General features: G+C 40.2%; 1 pseudogene; it reads left to right on the top strand.

The window, feature by feature from the left end:
* Window positions 1-20,940, top strand: part of LOC101328381 (olfactory receptor 13C3-like) — a 341,867-nt pseudogene that overhangs the window by 289,051 nt on the left and 31,876 nt on the right.

Genomic DNA, 20,940 nt, shown 5'->3' with positions numbered 1-20,940 from the left:
AAATTATGAACTGGGAATTAATTTAATGAGCTTTTCTTCCTAATGACATAAGCCTCATATCATCGTAGTTTCCAAAGCAAATTGCCATTTAAGTTATCAAAAGATGTGGACTGCAGCCCTCTATGGAACTCGGAGTTAAAAACAGAATGTAATAATTAGAATTTATCATTGAAGTGGACACTTTTCATTCTCCAAAAAAAAAAAGAAAAAATTAAGTATGTTAACATAGCCAGCAGCCTCATTTCCTTAGCAATTTAAGGATGTTTGTTTCTTGTAGTGTGTTACCTGCACCACAAAACACATGCTGTCAATATAAAATATGGCTTGTATACATTTTTAAATACACAATTATAATTTTCAATGAGCCCTGTACAAGAGGTATACTGCTTCATGTCATTTGCATAAAATGTCAGTCAAACTGACAGCTAGCTCACCCTTTTGCTGTCCTTGATGCAGAGCACAGAATGCTAAATCCCGCACTGCCATTAGTGATGACAATCAGAATAAAAATCAGTCACCCACTTTTAACTAAAAGAAGGAAAAATTTAATTACCTCTGATTTGTCAAATCATTTCACAGAGTAACGATACCATTAATAAACCATATTAGGCCCACAAAGGGACCAGAATTCCTACCATAACATTTATGGGCGAGCCATTATATTTGAGGAAGAGGACGATTAAATAAAAAGGTTTGGATACTTTTTAAGTATATTAGTACTTGAAAAGGATTAAATAACTTGAAGTATCATCTTTCCTGTACTATTTGTTCATTTGTATTTTAATACCCACTCTGGACAAGATGTTTTGATAATGGGAATGAGCGAACAGTTTAAAAAATTGAGTTCTCTCTATGCTTAGGGATGAGCAATTTACCAAAAGTTTATAGGAGAGGTGGAACTATGATGGTGAGGGATCTTGAAACATATGAGGAATGGTTGAGGAAACTGGATTTATTTAGCGTCAAGAAGATTCAGCAGAGGACATGCTAGATGCTTTCATTTATTTAAAACTGTCATGTGGAAGTGGATTAATAAACAAAACAAAGGCAAATTGTTAGAAGACACAAGGAGGAGACTTCGTAAACATCAGAGTGGTGCATGACTGTCTGCTCAGGATACCGCTGGAAATATCCAAACATGAGTCGAGGCTGAGAACACTATGGGGGGAAAAGTATTGTACACAAGAAAAGACTAGGTAGATGGCCAGTAATGTTTCTTTCATTTCTTTCAAAACTAGGTAGATGGCCAGTAATGTTTCTTTCTTTCTCTCTGTTCTAGAGCTTAAAAAGACACAGACATGAAACTACCCAAGAATAATTTTAGAAGAATATGACAGAAATTAACAAATGCAAAAGAGAAAAATTCACACTGAGTGTGAAGTATTGTCACAGGCTGGGTTTCTCCAGAAGGGGACTGTAAGACTGAGTTTAGTTTGCTGAATGCTTATCAAGGAGCTTTCCTGGGGACAATCCCTGTAGAAGGGACGAAAAGGAAATAGGATTGAGCAGAGAGAAAGGTCAAGCTAAGAATTAGGACCAGTGACAACCTTCACCTACTCCAAAAGTTTCTCCGGAGCTCGAATACCGCTTAAGAGTTGTCCTGAGTTTGGCCAAGATGGCCAGGCCTCCATACAATTTTATCAGTCATTCACTGGATGTGATTCCCAAACCTTGAGCAAGGTCACTCCCTGCAGCTGCGGTCAACCCTGAAAGAGCGGACAGCTGAAGCCTGTCAGCCAGCAGCACTTCCAACAATTGGGGCCATAGTCCTGCACTGAAGGGAGATCCGAGGGACATATCATAGTGTCCGCCAAATCCACCCTTTGTGCAAATAGCATCCAATTTCTCGATAAACAATCTGCAAGCAACTTGCATAGGATTCTAGCAGACCTCTCTTCTTAAATGAACTTTATAGCGGAGGAAAGTTAGTGGGACAAACTACAGCCCCTGCAGCGGATCTCAGAGCCACAGCTGGTACTCATTGTCTCCCTCACAGCAGACCAGCACTCTCCATTCTAGAGGCACCATCGGTAGCAATATTAGCTCACTCAGCAGTGGTAAGTAAAAATCCATATTCTTGGGCACAAGCACATACCCCTTTGCACTGTGTGCCTCTTGTGGTCAGGTCCTGTGAACCAGAAGAGTCAGGGATGCGGGGCTGCCGAGGCCGAGGGCACCCAGGTGTTTCTCATCCCAGGACTCCCATGCCGACCTTCAGCCCCCACTCTATCCCCGAGATCCTGCAAGACTGGGCTTCCTCTAGGAAGAGTGGTCGTGGCGGCAGCACCTCGGGCCCGATTCTGCCCTTCTCCGAGCCTCCCTGACACCTAGCGCGTCCCAGCGCGTCCTCTCCCTGCCCCTCCAGCAGGGCGCCTACTTACTCCCCGCTAAGCTACAAAGCGCACCCTGAGGGCTCCTGTTTGCCTTCCTGGGAAGCGCCACACTCCACCGCATTGGCCCCACCAGGCCCTGGGCCCGGCCCTCAGGTACCACTCGGGTTATTCATAAGAGGGGAACGTTTGCTGACGGGGAGGCTTGGGTGAAGGAGCCAGCTGCCCCATCGCGGTGTGCCGGCGGTAGGGCTGAGTCAAAAGGAAGAGCGGTGGTCAGACGCCATTCTGGGGAAGGCTCGAGGAGCAGGCAGCGACGGTCTCCTGGGACGAACTCAAGACCCCTCGCAGCTGCTGGGAGGAGAAGCTGCCCCGAGGATGCTCTAAGCCCGTGCTGTTGGATTGCTGCGGCGGCATTTGACCCTGCTAGAGGTAAGCCTGTGCCGCCGCCGGTACCCTGGGGCTTTGGACCCCGGCGCACTGGGCAGCCTGGAAGGGGATGGGCTCCCGTGCTTGCCTGTGCTGGTCTGTGCCGTGACCAGGTCTCAGAGGTTCCTGCCTTCGCACTCCCATGGGGACCAAGCCTTGTCCCTCTCACTTTGCCGGGCCCATGGGACGGCTGCCGTCGCAGTGTGACTCTGACCGTTGAGTCAGGGGGAGTTTGTTGTGGGGAAATCCCTTTGCCATGGTCTTCTGAGATTGCGCAGGTATGGGCGAGGGCAGGAGGGAGAGGCTCTGTGTAACACTGGTGGACTACGTGCGGCGTGTGCAACAGCGAGCTAGCTCATGAGGGACCCGTGCTTGATTCTTGATAGAGCATTTTTATCTTAAAAAGGACTGTTACAGGGCCCACCTGACTTCAGGCGAGTCTGAGAGAACTGAGGTGATGATGTGCAGTTGCGGCTGTAGGGTCACTTGGTACCCCGTGGTCAGGTACTCCATCTCAGCAAGGGCGCACAGGGAATTGTTTTTCTGAAGATATTAAAGTCTCTGCTGCAGGTGGTATGGCCTCGCTCTGTGGTTCTGGGTTGTGAGTATCCCATTGGGAGGTTGTCATAAATTCCACATGGTCTCATTTCCCACAGCTGGTAATGCCACAGGGCCTGCCTGGTTTGTTTTAAGTAGCAAGGCTGCTTCCATTGTAGCCTGGCCTCGCTACAGAGCTTTTCCTCTTTGGGTCCCACTCAAAGCTTCCATGTCATTCGGTGTACATGTCAGTACAGTGTTCCCGGTTATTGAATGCCCTTGGAATCTGAAGAGCCCTACCAGTCATCGTGCCTGTTTCTTTGTATTGGGAGGTGCAAGATGCAATAATTTAGCTTTTACTTTGCAATGTCCTGGAATGCCCGTGCCCACTACAGATTCACTGATGTGGCCTACCCCTGAACTGTTAGGGTTTATCTCCCACTCTCTGGAGCACAGGTATCTTAACAAGGTCTCTGATATGCTAGCCACTTCTCACTCATCTCGCCCGAATAGCATGCGGTCGTTGATATAGTGGATCAACATGGTATTTTGCAAGAAGTTAGACTAAACTCTAAATTTATACTGTTGCCTGTTATCTGAATTCAAACTATTTCTGATCCCCTATTCCGATAGTTATGGGAAAGCGTGCATTTGATAAATCAGTGGCTATATTCTGTGTACCTGGGGCTATTTTAATCTGCTCAAGCTAAGATATCCCACCTGGCATGGTAGTTGTAATTAGGGCTATTCCTTGGTTGAGTTTGCCATAGTCTAATGCAATTTTCTAGAATCCATCTGGTTATTGCAGGGGCCAGACTAGTGAAGAAAGTGTAAAACTGGCTGGAAACACCAACTCTGTATTCTGTAGATTGTTGAGTGGCGTGCATCTCCATCAGTCAAATGGGATGTAGTATTAATTTTTTTTTTTTTTTTTTTTTTTTTTTTGCGGTACGCGGGCCTCTCACTGTTGCGGCCTCTCCCGCTGTGGAGCACAGGCTCCAGACGCGCAGGCTCAGCAGCCATGGCTCACGGGCCCAGCCGCTCCGCGGCATGTGGGATCTTCCCAGACCGGGGCACGAACCCGTGTCCCCTGCATCGGCAGGCGGACTCTCAACCACTGCGCCACCAGGGAAGCCCTGTAGTATTAATTTTGACTTGCTGTGTTGGAAGGGAGTTTTACAGTATCAGAAGCTTCCCTTTAGAATTTCACACCATAACACCTTTTACCCCACAGGCCAAGCATCCATTGTAGGTGTTGTGCCATTACCAAGGATGCCTATTCTGACTACATTTGGGACCGGGAAAATGACCACTGGTGGGTTCAAGCACCCAGTGAATCCTTTGAGCCAGTTTTCATTTATTACCCGGCCTCTATATGCACCCACTTTGACAGATCATGATGACACTTCCAGGCATCAATTTAATTCAGACTCTTTACCCATCATTCCATAAAATGTTTGGCTATTTACCGTCCCCTAGGACACAATTTTCCTAGCACATAATTGGGTCTTCTTTGTTAATTTAGTCTGAAAATATTTGTCTTTTGGTGTGTTTATACTATTTTCATTCAATGTAATTATTGATATATTTGGGTTTTGGCTCACCATTTTCTTATTCTCTTCATCTTTTTTTTTCTGTTTCCTGCCTGATTTGTGGATTATTTGAATATGTTTTAGTATTCCATTTTAATTTATGTGGCTTTTTGATTGTATGCCTTTATTTAGTTTTCATTAGTGATTGCTGTAGGGATTACACCTAATTTTTCAGTCTACTTAAAGTTAATATTTTACCTCTTCAAGTGAAATGTAGAATGCTTATGGCTATATAGGTGTCTTTATCCTACCTGCTTTATCTTGCAGTTGTCATGCATTATACATGACAGGAAGTTGTGGGGAGGGAATAGGACATGAACAAGAAAGTAAGAAACTAAAGAAGACTAGGCAAGAAGGAGCAGTGAAAAAGTACCTAGCTTCTTAATGTTGATAAGTTCTACTAACAGAAAGACAAATTCAATTCTTAGGGATTTTTTTTGGAGAAGTTTTAAATGAAATTAAAGCTCGTGTTTTCATTCCTCCTATCAAATGTAAAATATCTACACTAAACGGGCTCCTTATTTCATTCATCAGTATGCTGCTTTTCAATTTTGGCCATGGCTAAGAAAGGCTTGGAGGCTGACAAGTTGGGATGGGGGTGGTGCTTTGGAGAAGATACATATGCTTAAGATCAGAAGACCCATCAAAAACCCCATCAGACAATTTTATAATTTTTGCTTCCAATAGTCATACGTTTGAAAGAACTAAGGAAGTTTATTTTGTATATTTATTTACTGTTTCTGTGTTTCTTCTTAAGTTCCAAGTTTCCCTCTAATGTCATCCTTCTGCCTACATAACTTCTTTCTTTTAGAAAAGGTCTCCTGGAGACAAATTCTCTTTGTTTTATTTCATCTTAAGATGTCCTTATTTGTCCTTTATTTCTGAAGGCTATTTTATCTGGATATAGAATTCTGGGAAGATAAATTTTTCTCTTTGAACTTCAAAGACATTTTCCCACTGTTTTACACCCCTCATGGTCTCTGGTGAGAAATCTGAGGTCATTCAAGTTGGCGTTCCCCTATATGTGATATGTTGCTTTCCTCTGGCTAATTTCAAGATTCTTTTCCTCATTTTTAGTTTTTGTAGTGTGATTATGATGTATTGGGATGTAGTTTTCTTTGCATTTATCCTGGTTAGATGTCACCAAATTTCTTGTATCTGTTTAATTATATCTTTAACCAAATTTTGGAAATTTTAAGCCATTGTTTCTTAAATTTTCTGCATTGATTTTTCTCTTCTGTCTTTCTGGGATTCCACTGATGTATATGTTAACTTTCCAATCTGAAAAAGTTTCAGTTTGGAAAATTTCAATTGTTCTGTCTTCCAGTTAATTCTTTCCTCTGTCATATCCATTATGCAAGTAAGCTATATGTGCTTTTTGTTAATTCCATTATTGTATTTTTCAGTTCTAAAATTTCCATTTTTTTCCTTCTTTATAGTTTCTACTTCTTTTTTGAGAACTTCTATCTTCCCATTCATTTCAAGAATATTTTCCCTTCATGAGGCATGGTTATAATTTCTGCTTTAAATTGTTTGATAACTCCAGCATCTGAGTCATCTCAGGGTTAGCATCTGTGAATTTTCTAGCATCTGTGAGTTTTATTAAGATTTTACAGGTACTTGTATATCAAGTACTTTTCAATTGTGTCCAGATCTTTTTGAATATCATTGTTAAATTCTTCAGAGAATGTTGTTGGCATTTTGTTTTAGCAGCAACCAACCTCATTAGTTTCAGATGCAAGTCTTAACCTGTATCTTGTGGGCTATAGTTTACATTTCAATGTAGTTTTCAAAGATTATACAGTGCTATTTGTGCCAGTCTGGGAACTCATCAGTGGTTTAAACTCTAGTGTAACAGCACGTCTCAGGTTAATTCCATGCTTATGCAGTTTAGAGGATAAGCCTGCAGCTTTATACACAGATTTAGGGATCCCTTACTACAGATCCTTCCTCTCTGTGATTTCCCCCATACTCTCTGACTTCAGGAGATCCTTTTTGCTGACCCTTTAGCCACGGGGCTGAAGTTTTAGTGTTCTGTTCTGTTATTCACTTCCTTTTATTGGGTCTACCTCAGCAGCAAACTGGTGAGAGAAGAAAGAGAGAGAAAGATAACCTGAATTTCCCCCCACTCTTTGGAGGAACTTCTTTTCTGAGGTCTTTTTATCAGAAAGAAGAATTTCATCTCATAGTTTCAGGTGCCTGAGTGGCCACAACTCCTATACTTGCTATGCAAGTGCAGCCTCCTGACTGGGGCTTGCATAGGGCTGGGCTGGGTGAGTTTTTTTAAAACTGGAGTTTCCTATGCAAATCAAAACCACAATGAGATATCACCTCACACTCCTAGGAATGCTGTTATTAAAAAGGCAAGAAATAACAAGTATTGGCGAGGATGTGGAGAAAAGGGAACCCTCATATACAGTTGGTGGGAAGGTAAATTGATGCAGTCACTGGGGAAAACAGTATGGGGTTTCCTCAAAAGAATTAAGAATAGAACTACCATACAATCTAGCAATTCCACTTCTGGGTATTTATTCGAAGGAAATGAAAACACTAATTCAAAAAGATATATGCACCCCTATGTTTATCACAGTGTTATTTACAATAGCCAAGATATGGGAAAAACCTAAGTGCCCATCAATGGATATGAACGGATAAGGAAGATATGGTATACGTGTATATGGTGGAACACTACTCAGCCATAGAAAGATAAAATCTTGCTATTTGCAGCAATATGGATGGATCTTGAGGGTATTATATGAGTGAAATAAGTCATAGAGAGAAGGATAGCTACTGTATGATTTTGCTCATATGTGGAATATAAACAAATAAACAAAAAACAAAAGTAAATAAAACATAACAAAAACAAACACATAGATACAGAGAACCGAGTACTAGTTCCCAGGGGTAGGGGCTGAGAGGAGAACGAAATGGGTAAAGGGGGAAAACTGTATGTTGACAGATGGCAACTTACTTTTGGATGGTGAGCATGCTAGTGTATCCAGAAGTCAAAATATAATGTCGTACACATGAAACTTATATAATGCTATAAACCAAAATTATCTCAATAAAAACAAACCCACCTCCCCACCTCCACCCCCAAAAAATTAAATTTCCTGTACAGCTATTCTATAGGGCTCCCTTTCCTCATTCTCTGGACAGAAAAAGAGAGAATTTCTTGGTGATTTTTCTTACAGATTTGGGATGTCTTAAAACCTAAGATCATGGGAGTCACGGGAGAAGAAAAAAACAAAACAGGTGACTCAAAGCTGTATTAGTTATTCTTCATGTTTTTTATTTACCTCCCAAATCTGCTTGCTGTTATTTACTTTTGAGAGTTCTCAGTTAGTGCCTTTATGCATTTTGATGAGGGTTTTTAGTTTTGATAAGTTTGGGAGAAATAGGGTGGATTGTGTTTACTCCGTCTTGATGAGAATTCAAACCTCAAAAAACTGAAGTTTGAAAAATTTAGAAATAGATTAATGTGAACCTCACAAAAGAATGTTACGTATTACTAAGTCATTACTATTCTGATAAATTAGGGTCATGACATTTAAGAAACCTAAAAAATAACTGTAAGGAATATTCAATAGTTTTTCTTCTTGTTAGGCCCTTTTTACTTGGCTGGATTTGAATTATCCTGTAGTTTCTCTTCTTCTCATGCATTAAATGATTTCATCACTCCTTGACATAATAAGGACTGGAAGTGGTTCGTTTGACAAATGATTCATTTGACCTACTTATGAATAAATGGAATTGTTTGACATTTCTACTACAAAGAGTAAAGGTCCTTTAATTTTTCTGTATTATTTTTCTTCTTCAGTGAAATGACTTCTTAAATGATAAGAATTTTAGTCATTCTTGAGAATAAATTGCTTTATAGCAAAAATGGTTTTAACATCTACATATCATAGTAAATTACATAATAGCATCTACATGCTCTATGCACAACTTTAAAAATTTTAAATGCATTATAACAAGAAAGAACATTGGCTGTAAAACTACCCCTTGATGATGCACTAAATTCTAAATTGAATACTTTTCATAATAGAAAGGAACAATTTAATTTTTAATCATGGCCACACCTCCTATAATTTATACATTTTCAAATTAACATGAATATTTTAATCTTGATAATGAAATTTAAATTAAAAAAAATCTTTCTCTATTCCATCTCTTACTAACAATCATTCTAAGCAAGTTACTTCATCTGGTGTTGCTGCAGCTTCTCTGCTATAAAATTGGAATAGCACCCACCACTTTAAATGATTGTTGCTAGGATTCAATGAGGATACAATATCTGTGAAATTGACAGGCATAGTAATTTGTAGTTACTAATGGTTATAATGCGTTATTGCTTCTCCATACTACCACCATATCTTCTCATTATCAAACTCACCCACTGTCAATAGATTCTGACATTTGTGCTATTCTTGGTGTCCCCAGCTGGACCAAGTATAACCCCTCTGATCCCATCATGTGGGTGCTCTTAGTAGAATCCTTGTGTGTTCTCCATTTAGAAGAATGTACTGGGTGAAAACGTTACTGTCATTTTCTTAGTGACCAGTTGTTTTTAGGAAGGCTATCACGACAAGCTTGGTAATGATGACATTACCAAGCTGAAATGAGCCAAAGGGACAATTGAATTATTTTCAGGAGTGCAAAGGGAATCATGCATTCAACATGTATTTCCTGAACTCCAGCTGTATACCAAGAACTGGGCTGAGATCTAGAAATTAAAATGCAGAAAAAATTAAAATATGCAGAAAAAATATGGAAAAATTAGAAATCCCTAAACTAGATTATAAGTCCTTTCAGGATAGGGATCTTGTTTCATTCATCTTAGTGCTCTCAGCATTTAGCAGACTTTCTGACATATGATAAAGTAGTAAGTTAAATTTTTGAGTTAACTTTCATGGCTAATTTTTATTTTTAGGTAGCATCATCTTTAGCATACCCTGCACCACCCTTCTGATCTAAATTGAGTCCCCAGAGTCCCCAGGTATTCCTGTCACAACTTTCTGACAGGAAAGGAATGACAATGGAAATCTCTCCTTTCCTATTTCTATTTCTTTATTGGTACACTAAGACAGGAGACAGACACACAGTGGGGTTAAACACTATAGAAACCTCTTCTAAAGTAGTGCTTTACTTTTTAAAATCTATTTGTATATTTTTAGGGTCACACCCTTTCCACAAAATATAATCCCAATAGTAAAAACTGAAACTGTTTTGATAGACTCAGGACAGGATTTCAAAGCCTCTTGACTTCTCTCAACCCCATGGCAGTATATCTAAGGAACCCTGTGGAACCCAATTTGAAAACCATCCTTCAAAAGAGGTACCACTACTTGTCATATCAGATGCGAAGAGTGTCCCGTTGAACGGCGTCTGCACAATCTAGCTTTTCTTAAGTGCCTCCCATGTTCTTTTATGCAAAAATCTTGTCAGAACAACATATGATCATTACCCTGAGCAAAAATCACAAATTCTATTCTTTGTTACATTTTCATTAAAACAGTAAGAGTCAGAGGCCTGCCGTATAACAAAGGAGTTCGTGATCCTATCTGTCCTGAAAGCAAACGTATTCCTAGCAGCTCCTACCAACTCTTGTGGATTATAGGGAGGGTCACAGCTCTGTGGAAGATTTGCTTAAGCCTCCCTCTTGATTATGGTTTCTCTAAGTATGTTTCAGTGAGATATGGTAAATCCTATTCTCTCTCCACTTCCTCGTTTTAATCCATACAGCTCAGAGTTCTCATCTCGAAGGGCTCCATAGGAACAAGTACGAATAGAGGGAGCAGATTAAGCCCATTGTCTGAGGGAGTAGTGGGAAATAATTGAGTTTGAAATAAGAATGTGGATTAAAATATATTGCATATTCAAAGGGTTTTAAACTGCTGAGTAGAGCCTCCACTCTGCCCAACCAGGAAGCCTGGTCAGAGAGCCCAGGCAGACGAGGAGTCCATCTGACAACCCTGCCCCTGCTGGAGACGCCAGAAGCCCTGCCCGGCCGTGGAGCATGAACCCGGCTGCACCTAAGCAGGGAGCCTGAACAGGCAGCCTTAGAGCCCAGCCTATGGTACCCCTTCAATGAGCATTTCTTCCACCACCACCAACCAATTAACTCACTTCTCTATGGACACTGACCTAATGTCCCACAGATTTAACTCAATTCTGACACTATCTACCTGGAGATAGCATTAGATTCCGCAGGTGAAGGACTCAGTCCCAGATGACTGCCCCCACGTCAGATGCCAATCACAGGTTCAAGTCATTACCGCTACTTCTGACTGGCTGGTTATAAATCAGAGGTCCCCACGACCCCCTCCATGGGTTTGATTAATTTGCCAGAGCAGCTCACAGAACTCAGGAAACCAGTGTACTTACTAGATTACTGGTTTATTACAAGAGATATTAAAGGGTACAAATGAACAGCCAGATGAAGAGATACATAAGGTCAGGTATAGGGAAAGGGTCACAGAGCTCACGTGCTCCTGAGCTCTCCCAGCACCTCCACCTGTTCACCAGCCTGGATGCTCTCCCACACACATCCTTTTGGGTTTTTATGGAGGCTTCATTACATCGGCATGATTGATTGGTTATTGAACTCAGTCTCCAGCACCTCTCCCCTTCCCAGAAGGGAGGTTCCAACACTCTAATCACAAGATTGGTTCCCCTGGAACCAGTCCTTCATCCTTTGGTTACCTAGGGACTTTCTAAAAGTCACTTCATTAACATAACAAAAACATATTTAGGGTTCTCATCATTTAGCAGAAAGGGGTTTAGGAGCTGTGTGCCAGGAACGGGGACAAAGACCAAATACATATTTCCTATTATAAATCACAGTATTACAAATGCCCAACCATGGGGGAGCCCAGCCTACAGCTTCATCCAGCAGCCAAGCCCAGGCTAAGGCCTTGCAAATGCAGAGCAAAGCCTCACCCAGGCAGGCAGCCCAGCCAGTGAGCCCACCAGGCCACAGTGCACAGCCTCCAGCCCTACCCAACCGCAGGGTACAGCTGCAGGCCCTGCCAGATCAGGGAGCCCAGCAGGTTACCTGAGGCCCCGCCCAACGACAGGGTGCAGCCCCTGCGTGATCTCCAAGCACAGCCTCAGGCGCTGTCTAGTCATGAAGCCCTACCCACAGCCACACCTGAACATGGAGCACAGCCAATGGCACCACCCTTTAGGGGAGCACAGCCGGTGGCTCCCACCCAAGGAGTGATTCTGGAGACAGGAGTGCAACCCCACCCAATTACGCTGTCCAGCCCAGGGCACCTCCATGCCAGGGAACACAGTCTGTGACTCTGCTCAATCAAGGGTGAGTGTAGACCAGCTAGGGGCCCCGGCTGACTGCAGAGCATAGCCAGCGGGCCCACCTGACCATGGAGCCCAGCAAGTGGCCATCCCCCCACCCCATCTCAGAGCACAGGCAGCAGCCTTGCCCAGCTAGAGCCCTGCCTGTGTGTGAATGCTCCCAGCTGACCCATCCAGCATCCCAAGCTGAACTGACTGGTGAAGGTCTTTCCCTGCTGAAGCAAACTTGTAAAACTGGAAGAGGAGACTGCTTCCCCAAATGTGATGAGATGTTGTTCAAAGAGTACAAATTTCCAGTTATAAGATGAATAAGTTCTGGGGATGTAATATATTACATGATGGCAATAGTTAACATCGTATTTTGTATTTGAAAGCTGCTAAGAGAGTAGATGTTAAGTGTTCCCACCACACACACACACACACACACACACACACACACACACACACACACCAGAACACAAATGGTAATTATGTGAGATGTAATTAACATGTGTTAATTATGTGAGATGTGTCAGTTAACCTTATTGTGATAATCATTTTTGCAATATGTACATATATCAAATCATGTGTACACCTTAAACTTACACAATGTTATATGTTAATTATATCTCAAAAAACCTGGGGAAAAAAGTAAATAAAAGTATTTAAATCTTTTTATTATGTCCGTACTAGACTGGCAGTTGGACCAGTGGGAAAAAAAATGGAGAAAGCTTGTTGTTTGATGCCTTCTGTAATTCATAATTCATTTCAGCACTTCCCTCCCTCTTTGCTCCTCTGTTCCCTCAATCCCCACTTCCCAGAACCTTCTTCCTCCACCACTGCCGACTCTCTTACTCCCCAACAACTGCTAGAATTGATTTCCCTTGGTTTTAATCCTTAGGCTTTACTGGCAACCAGAATACCTAGTAGATCAGTGATAAACACTGTTGTCCCTTAGACTCTGAATTGTGACCCTCCTTATTCACTTCCTCCTTGGCCCAGTTCCTGGGACTGAGTTTCCTTCTTATTTGCTATTCATGTTCTGCTTTCCTGAGAATGGTGTTCTGTAAATGCCCAGGACTACCTGCCTTTCCAATACTGTTTCCCCTCCTGAACAGGTATCCGGGAGCTGACACAGTCCCCAGCCTCTGGGTAGACGTGTTCACTCTGATTAAGCTATATTCTCATGATTTGTTCTCCCTTCTTTACTATGTTGTACTTAACAAGATGTTTATTAAAGTGAAAAACTTTAGGCAAAAACAAGAGGGCTGAGTCCAAAACACCAAGGATTTGGAAAAAGTTTTTATGTATCTTACAGGGAACAAGATTTGGGAGGAGACCGTCTACACGGTTGATGGGGACTGATAAGAGCTGCTCAGAGAAGTTGGATAAATTGTTCTGTTAGGCATTGGAGAGAGAGAGAGGGAGAGAGAGAGAGAGAGAGAGAGAGAGAGAGAGAGAGAGAGTGTGTGTGTGTGTGTGTGTGTGTAGAAAGAAGGCAACTAGCTAAAAAAGCCCTCAGAGATGTCTTGCCTTTACTTAAACCCAGCAATGATTTTTACAAAATGCTACCTGGTACTTTTCTGATGAGAAGCTTCCATACTACTCTTGTGACTCCAGGGGGTTCTGTCATATCTGGATTTCCCTTGCTGTGCCCATAACTGCCTAATTGGCATCTGCAGGTGACAGAATAAGGGCTGTGCACCCTAGTGCCTTCTCAAAAATCAGCCTGTTTCAGGGTCAGTCTTTCTAGGCCCTGCCCCACTTCCTGTGCCCTCCTGAACACCTATCTTGTACTGACCCCAGTATGCCAAAACCAGCAGCATTTTATAGCCATGTCAAATGTTTTCACACATAATATAAATGTTTCTGCTCTCTGATGTTGAGCAGGCCATAAAACATATTCAGCACTGTTATTTAAAGTTCAACTTGACCTGAGTCCCAGGTAGGCTGGGGTGAGAAAATTCAGAGCATGAAAAGGTTACTAGTAATTTTTATGGATCAGCAAAGCTCATTTAAGTGATAAATCTGGAGGACAAGAGTAAAAACTATCTATAGATAAGTTATATCATGACAAGACAGTGCACTGAATAACCCTGATCTACATAAACTATGCTACTGTGGAAAATTTTTATTCTTTTTCCCTTAGGACACTCTGAGGTTATTATGAGCCATATTTCTGAAATATTGTGGGATTTCATTTGTTTGTTTATGGGCTTATCCCCTATTCACACAAAGAGGAGTACAGAGTTTGAGCAAAGGAGGCCACATTTTTAATTCATTTTATTTGAGACTAGAGATAGGTGAGCTATAGGTAGGTATTCGTGGTGTCTTGTTTATCTTTGCCAAAAATGGACTTCGTAAACACCAAAGTCTAATGACTAACAGCTCTAATCTTTAAAGTGTAATAGTATTTAATTGCTCTGTTAAAAAGTTAAGTTCTAAAAATGTTTAGAAGTATGTGAAGCATTGTAGTTACTTTCTTTATTCTAAACCCATACTAAAGAAAATGGATTACTCACAAATTGTACTAGGGTGCTAGGAAAACATAGATGAAAATATTATTCTTGAACTCAAGTAGCTTATGGTCTAATTTTGGGATTTAGAAATATAAATAAATACAGTTCAGAGTCAAAAGGGCTATACTAGAAGAATGTTCAAAATCCTAGAAGCACGAAGAAAATCATGACAAAGCAAGTCATGCGTAAGTTGGGCTTCGAAGAATGAGAGTTCATCAGGAAGAAGCGCTGCATGAGGGCTGGGGCATGAATGAACATGTGTATCACGTTATGGCTGCAGCGAAGGACCTGGGAGTGAAGGAGGTGTGTGGTGGAGACCGAACCTGAAGCAGAGACCACAGTTACAATATCACGGTGCTTGGATACTTAGTTTGTGGATAATAGGGAATACATATAGTTTTAAAAGAAATACGTAATTGGACCATCCTTCATTTTAGAAGAATACTGGAAGTAGTGTGAGCAGTGGACTCATGAAGAAATAGACAAAGGACAGAGACATGTTGCAAGGCCATAGCAAAAATCTAAGTAGTAAAATTTACTGTCACATTTAACATATTTTCAGTGTTGGAAAGGTCTTATCAAAGGCAGAATTATATGTTTGCAGTTAAATTTATAAATGCTTTGAAAGTTATTTAACAAACATTTACTAGATACCTGCGTCATGTAACAGGCATTGAAACAACAGAAATATATACGGATGTGTGCAAATAGTTAACTATAATGATGTTCATCACAAGGTTACTTACAGCAAGATCTGGAAACAAAGACCCACAATTATTAGATTGGCTAAAAATATCTATTTTTCTATTTTATACACACAAACATATACATATATATATAGTATATGTATACAACTTATTTTTTTAAAGGCACATGATTTTTGTACATTTTCTTCCCTTTTACAAAATATCATGAACAATTTCCACATTTGCCATCTGAATGTAAATGCATTCCATCATAGTTATAGCATATATGTATACATGTAACACACATGTAAGTATTGAGATATCATATAAAAACATGTACTATAATTATGAATGCATTAAGTAATATACATAATTTAACATTTTATAGTAAAAGAACATGAAAACATCTGCAAACAATATGTTGTTCAAGAAAAAAAGTTGTAAAAATATGCACCTTTTTAAAAAAAAGTATATATTCCATACTTACAGAAAGAAATACCAAAAGTATATACATGACAATGTGAATTGGTTATAACTGGGTAATAACATTGTGAGTGATTTTTATTGTCTTATATGTGTTTTCAATAGTGAACTACATATTTTTATAAAGAGAAAATAGTTTTGACTGGATATAGTCAAAACTTGTCCATCTCTTTATGAAGTTGCAAAGGCCAATAAAACTCACACAGACTATTCTATGACCTATGAATGCAAGGTGAAATGTGAATATGTTTGCCTGGCTATACATGATGGTTACTTATAAACTCTTAGCTATCAATATCTGAATCTTACCTCTGTCCACACTATTCCTGCATTTCTGAATGTTACCTTAGCAATACACCAGAGTTGCTTATGTCAGGCTAAGTCAGCGTGTCCCCAAATTCTTGGCATAGAAATGTTGATCCTAAATCCAGATTGCACCAATCTGAACACCATGCACTTAATGTTTAAATGCACACATAGAGTTAATTTGGCCTGTGGAGCTGACTTCTTCTTCAATAGTATGTCAGTAAATTGGGAGCTAGATTGTTTCTAATTTCAATTTAATATTTCTAATAAAATTTAGAGCCCCAATAAATTTAAGGTACCATAATTATAATAAACTAATATTATAAAGAAATTTTATTTTGCATGAAATACAGATTTGTGACCACTTAAAAATTAGAATGTAGACTTCTAGTGGAAATGTACGTAGTAAACATTACTGTGCTGTATAACTTCTTTGTTTTATGGAACTCAGCTGCGCTTTGTAAGCCTAACCTAATTTGAATTCTTTTCAGGTAGTTTGTCAAACAAAAAAATTAGAAAGAAGGAAAAGCATTTAAGTTAGGCACCACTGGAATACAATTTGGACTATATGCAATTTTAATTGCTTTCTCAAATGGTTATCAATTTGACTGAATGTAGGATTCATCTGTTACAACTTTTTTCCATGTAGATTCTATTTAAGTATCTTTTGATATATAATATTGTTAAGGAGATATCAAGGCCAGTCGGAGATTTTTCCTTCATAAGACATTTTTGCCAAAATGCTAATGAAATTCTTTATTTACACTTAAAAAAATACATATGTTTATACATTACTTACTTACATTTAATTTATATATTATTTATAGATACATTAAACATTAAACACTCAGTGAAACCTTTTAAGCTCAAGCCTTTCTTCACTTCAGGAAAATATTCTTCCCTTACATCTTTATTTTCTAGGAAATTTGTTCCTGACACTTCTTTAGGAAGAGTATTAGGCCCCTTTTGGCTAAACTCTGTTATTTTCAATTACTTATTTTTCTCTTTTTATGTCCTTTTTTTTTTTGCGGTACGCGGGCCTCTCACTGTTGTGGCCTCTCCCGTCGCGGAGCACAGGCTCCGGACGCGCAGGCTCAGCGGCCATGGCTCACGGGCCCAGCCGCTCCGCGGCATGTGGGATCTTCCCAGACCGGGGCACGAACCCGTGTCCCCTGCATCGGCAGAAGGACTCTCAACCACTGCGCCACCAGGGAAACCCTTATGTCCTTTTTTTTTTTTAGTAACTAAAAGAGTACATTTGTTTTCCATAATATTGATCTGGTTTTTCAGACTGAGCTTAACAGTTTCTAATGTAAATTTTTATTTTATTTGCTTTTTAGGATCATTATATTTTTTCTTATCTCATGCAGTTTATTTTTATTTGTTTGCTTCTCAGCACAATTTTATTCCAGGCTCTTCTTTCATTTAATCATATCTTTCCTATTTCGTAAAGTTTATTTTGTTTCATAAATATTGAGAGAAAAGGAAGCACCTAATTCCTGATTTTCTTGATTTATTGCTTTAAAAGTTTTAAAGTGTATTTTCTCTACATTTAAAGTACTTTATTCTTTGTATTTTATGTTGCAGAATCATGTTATACTATATACTAACAGTATACTATATACTGTTAAGTGATTTTTGGGGGGGTAATTTATTTACTTTACCTATTAGAAGTGTTTGACAGCCTAGTGCTTACACATATATAGGTGGTTATTTCTTGGACATCCTCACTATACGCTTTCATTACTCTTAGAATCTTACTTTTATTTTTAGATGGATGGCTAATAAATTGATATAAATGTGTATGATCAGCTCAGATATGGCTGACTGGGAAACAAAATAGAGTCATGGATAATTGAAGCAGGAAGTTACACATTATTCACTAGGCTTCTTCTGAGTTGAATCAATTTTCTTTACATAACTTCCTTTGTGTCCCAGCACCCAGGTCAGATATAAACTATGGTGGTTTCTAGTTTCTTAACAATGTTATCCACATAAACATTATTTTTAAAACATGAAGTATACTACATAACAATATATATACTTATCAATAATATGGATGAATTATTTGAATATAAAAAACACTCATAAATACCACTATCCTCTGTGATTTCATGTTTTGCACAATACCTTCCAAATCTTTTATGTAATCTTTCAAAATGTTATATAGGAAGAAAGAAAGTAAACATGTAGTATTCTCCTAGAAGCAATCATAAATAAGGAAAAATGCACATTTGTGTTTCGACCAAGAAAGCCTTTCTAAGACGGCTGGGACCTAGAGAGTTGTGTTCCTCCCTCAGGATATAATTTTCTTTCTACCCAGAGGGCAGTGAGGCAGGTCAGTGGACCATGGCAAAATTGATTCAATATTGTCTAAACAGAGTTCAAAGTAAACAGAAGCTATGCTATTCATTGTTGAACCTTAAATAACTAGATGTATGGAAAGCAGCAGAAAACTTGATATAAAACACTGCCTTGAATTCTTTTGTAAAAATAATTGAATGGCCTCAGAGACAAACTAATGTTCTATGTTTACAATAAGAGTGACATAAAAGAATATCACCAATGAGAGAAAAACAAGTGTGAACCAGTATTATATCATTCAGTTGAGTCTTGTCATAGGCTAAAGTTGATTTGCCTTGTCTAGCTTGTGAGAAGTCTACTATACAACAATGATAGGTGGATTACAATATTTAATTGAGGATGCAAATAAGTAGAATGCATGATGGAATTTCTTCTTAAACTAATTAAATAGAAAGGTCACTTCCGTACCTTGTAGATCAAAAAGAAACCTGCTGAAATAAAACCTTGAAACTTTATGATACTGACACAATGGAAAGGGAATTGCTAATATTATTTAGGAAAGAAAGACTGAAACAGAAGTGGTCCAAAGGCATTATTCTAGAAATAGGAGTGTGGGTGGGGAGGGGGGAGGACTAATTTTCTTTTTAATGTTTAGATATAAAATATAAATGGAGTTTCTTCTGCCCTGCACATCCATTTTTCTTATAATTTAGAATAAATAAAAAATAGTTGCAAGACGGCAGAGTAGAAGGATTTGCACTCACTCCCTCTTGCAAGAGCACCGGAATCACAGCTAACTGCTGAACAGTCATCTACAGGAAGACACTGGAACTCACCAAGAAAGATACTCCACATCCAAAGACAAAGGAGAAGCCACAATGAGATGGTAGGAGGGGCACAATCACAATAAAAATCAAATCCCACAACTGCTGGGTGGGTGACTCACAAACTGGGGAACAGTTATACCACAGAAGTCCATCCAGTGGAGTGAAGGTTCTGAGCCCCATGTCAGGCTTCCCAACCTGCGGATCTGGCAATGGGAGGAGGAATTCCCAGAGAATCAGACTTTGAAGGCTAGTGGATTTGATTGCAGGACTTCGACAAGACTGGGGGAAACAGAGACTCCACTCTTGAAGGACACACACAAAGTAGTGTGCTCATCAGGACCCAGGGGAAAGAGCAGTGACCCCATAAGAGACTGAACCAGACCTACCTGCTAGTGTTGCAGGGTCTCCTGCATAGGCAGGGGGCAGCTGTGGCTCACCACAGGGACAAGGACACTGGCAGCACAAGTTCTGGGAAGTACTCCTTGGTGTGAGCCCTCCTGGTGTCCACCATTAGCCCCACCAAAGAGGCTGCAGACTTCAGTGCTGGGTCACCTCAGGCCAAACAACCAACAGGAAGGGAACTCAGCTCCACCCAGCAGCAGATAAGCTGATTAAAGTTTTACTGAGCTCTGCACACCAGAGCAACACCCAACTCTACCCACCACCAGTCCCTCTCATCAGGAAGCTTGCACAAGCCTCTTAGATAGCCTCATCCACCAGAGGGCAGACAGCAGCAGCAAGAAGAACTACAATCCTGCACGAGCCTGTGGAACAAAAACTACATACACAGAAAGATAGACAAAATGAAAAGGCAGAGAACCATGTACCAGATAAAGGAACAAGATAAAACTCCAGAAAACCAACTAAATGAAGTGGAGATAGGCAACCTTCTAGAAAAAGAATTCAGAATAATGATAGTGAAAACGATCCAGTACCTCAGAAAAAGAATGGAGGCAAGGACTTCCCTGGTGGTGCAGTGGTTGAGAGTCTGCCTGCCGATGCAGGGGACGCGGGTTCGTGCCCCGGACTGGGAAGATCCCACATGCCGTGGAGCGGCTGGGCCCATGAGCCATGGCCGCTGAGCCTGCACGTCTGGAGCCTGTGCTTCACAATGGGAGAGGCCACAACAGTGAGAGGCCCGCATACCGCAAAAAAAAAAAACAAAAAAAAACTAAAAAAGAACGGAGGCAAAGATTGAGAAGATGCAAGCAATGTTTAACAAAGACCTAGAAGATTTAAAGAACAAACACCTAGAAGAATTAAAGAACAAATAGTTGTTCAGAGGTGAACAATACAATAATTGAAATGAAAAATACACTACAAGGAATCAATAGCAGAATAACTGAGGCAGAAGAATGGATAAATGACCTGGAGACAGAATGGTGGAATTCACTGCTGCAGAACAGAATAAAGAAAAAAGAATGAAAAGAAATGAAGACAGCCTAAGAAACCTCTGGGACAACATGAAATGCAACAACATTCGCATTTTAGGGGTCCCAGAAGGAGAAGAGAGAGAGAGAAAGGACCTGAGAAAATATTTGAAGAGATTATAGTTGAAAACTTCCCTAACATAGGAAAGGAAATAGCCACCCAAGTCCAGGAAGTGCAGAGAGTCCCAGGCAGGAAAAACC

This window comes from Tursiops truncatus, chromosome 6 (assembly GCF_011762595.2).
Source record: "Tursiops truncatus isolate mTurTru1 chromosome 6, mTurTru1.mat.Y, whole genome shotgun sequence".
Taxonomy (NCBI): Eukaryota; Metazoa; Chordata; class Mammalia; order Artiodactyla; family Delphinidae; genus Tursiops; species Tursiops truncatus.
This window is presented reverse-complemented; position numbering and strand designations above follow the sequence as displayed.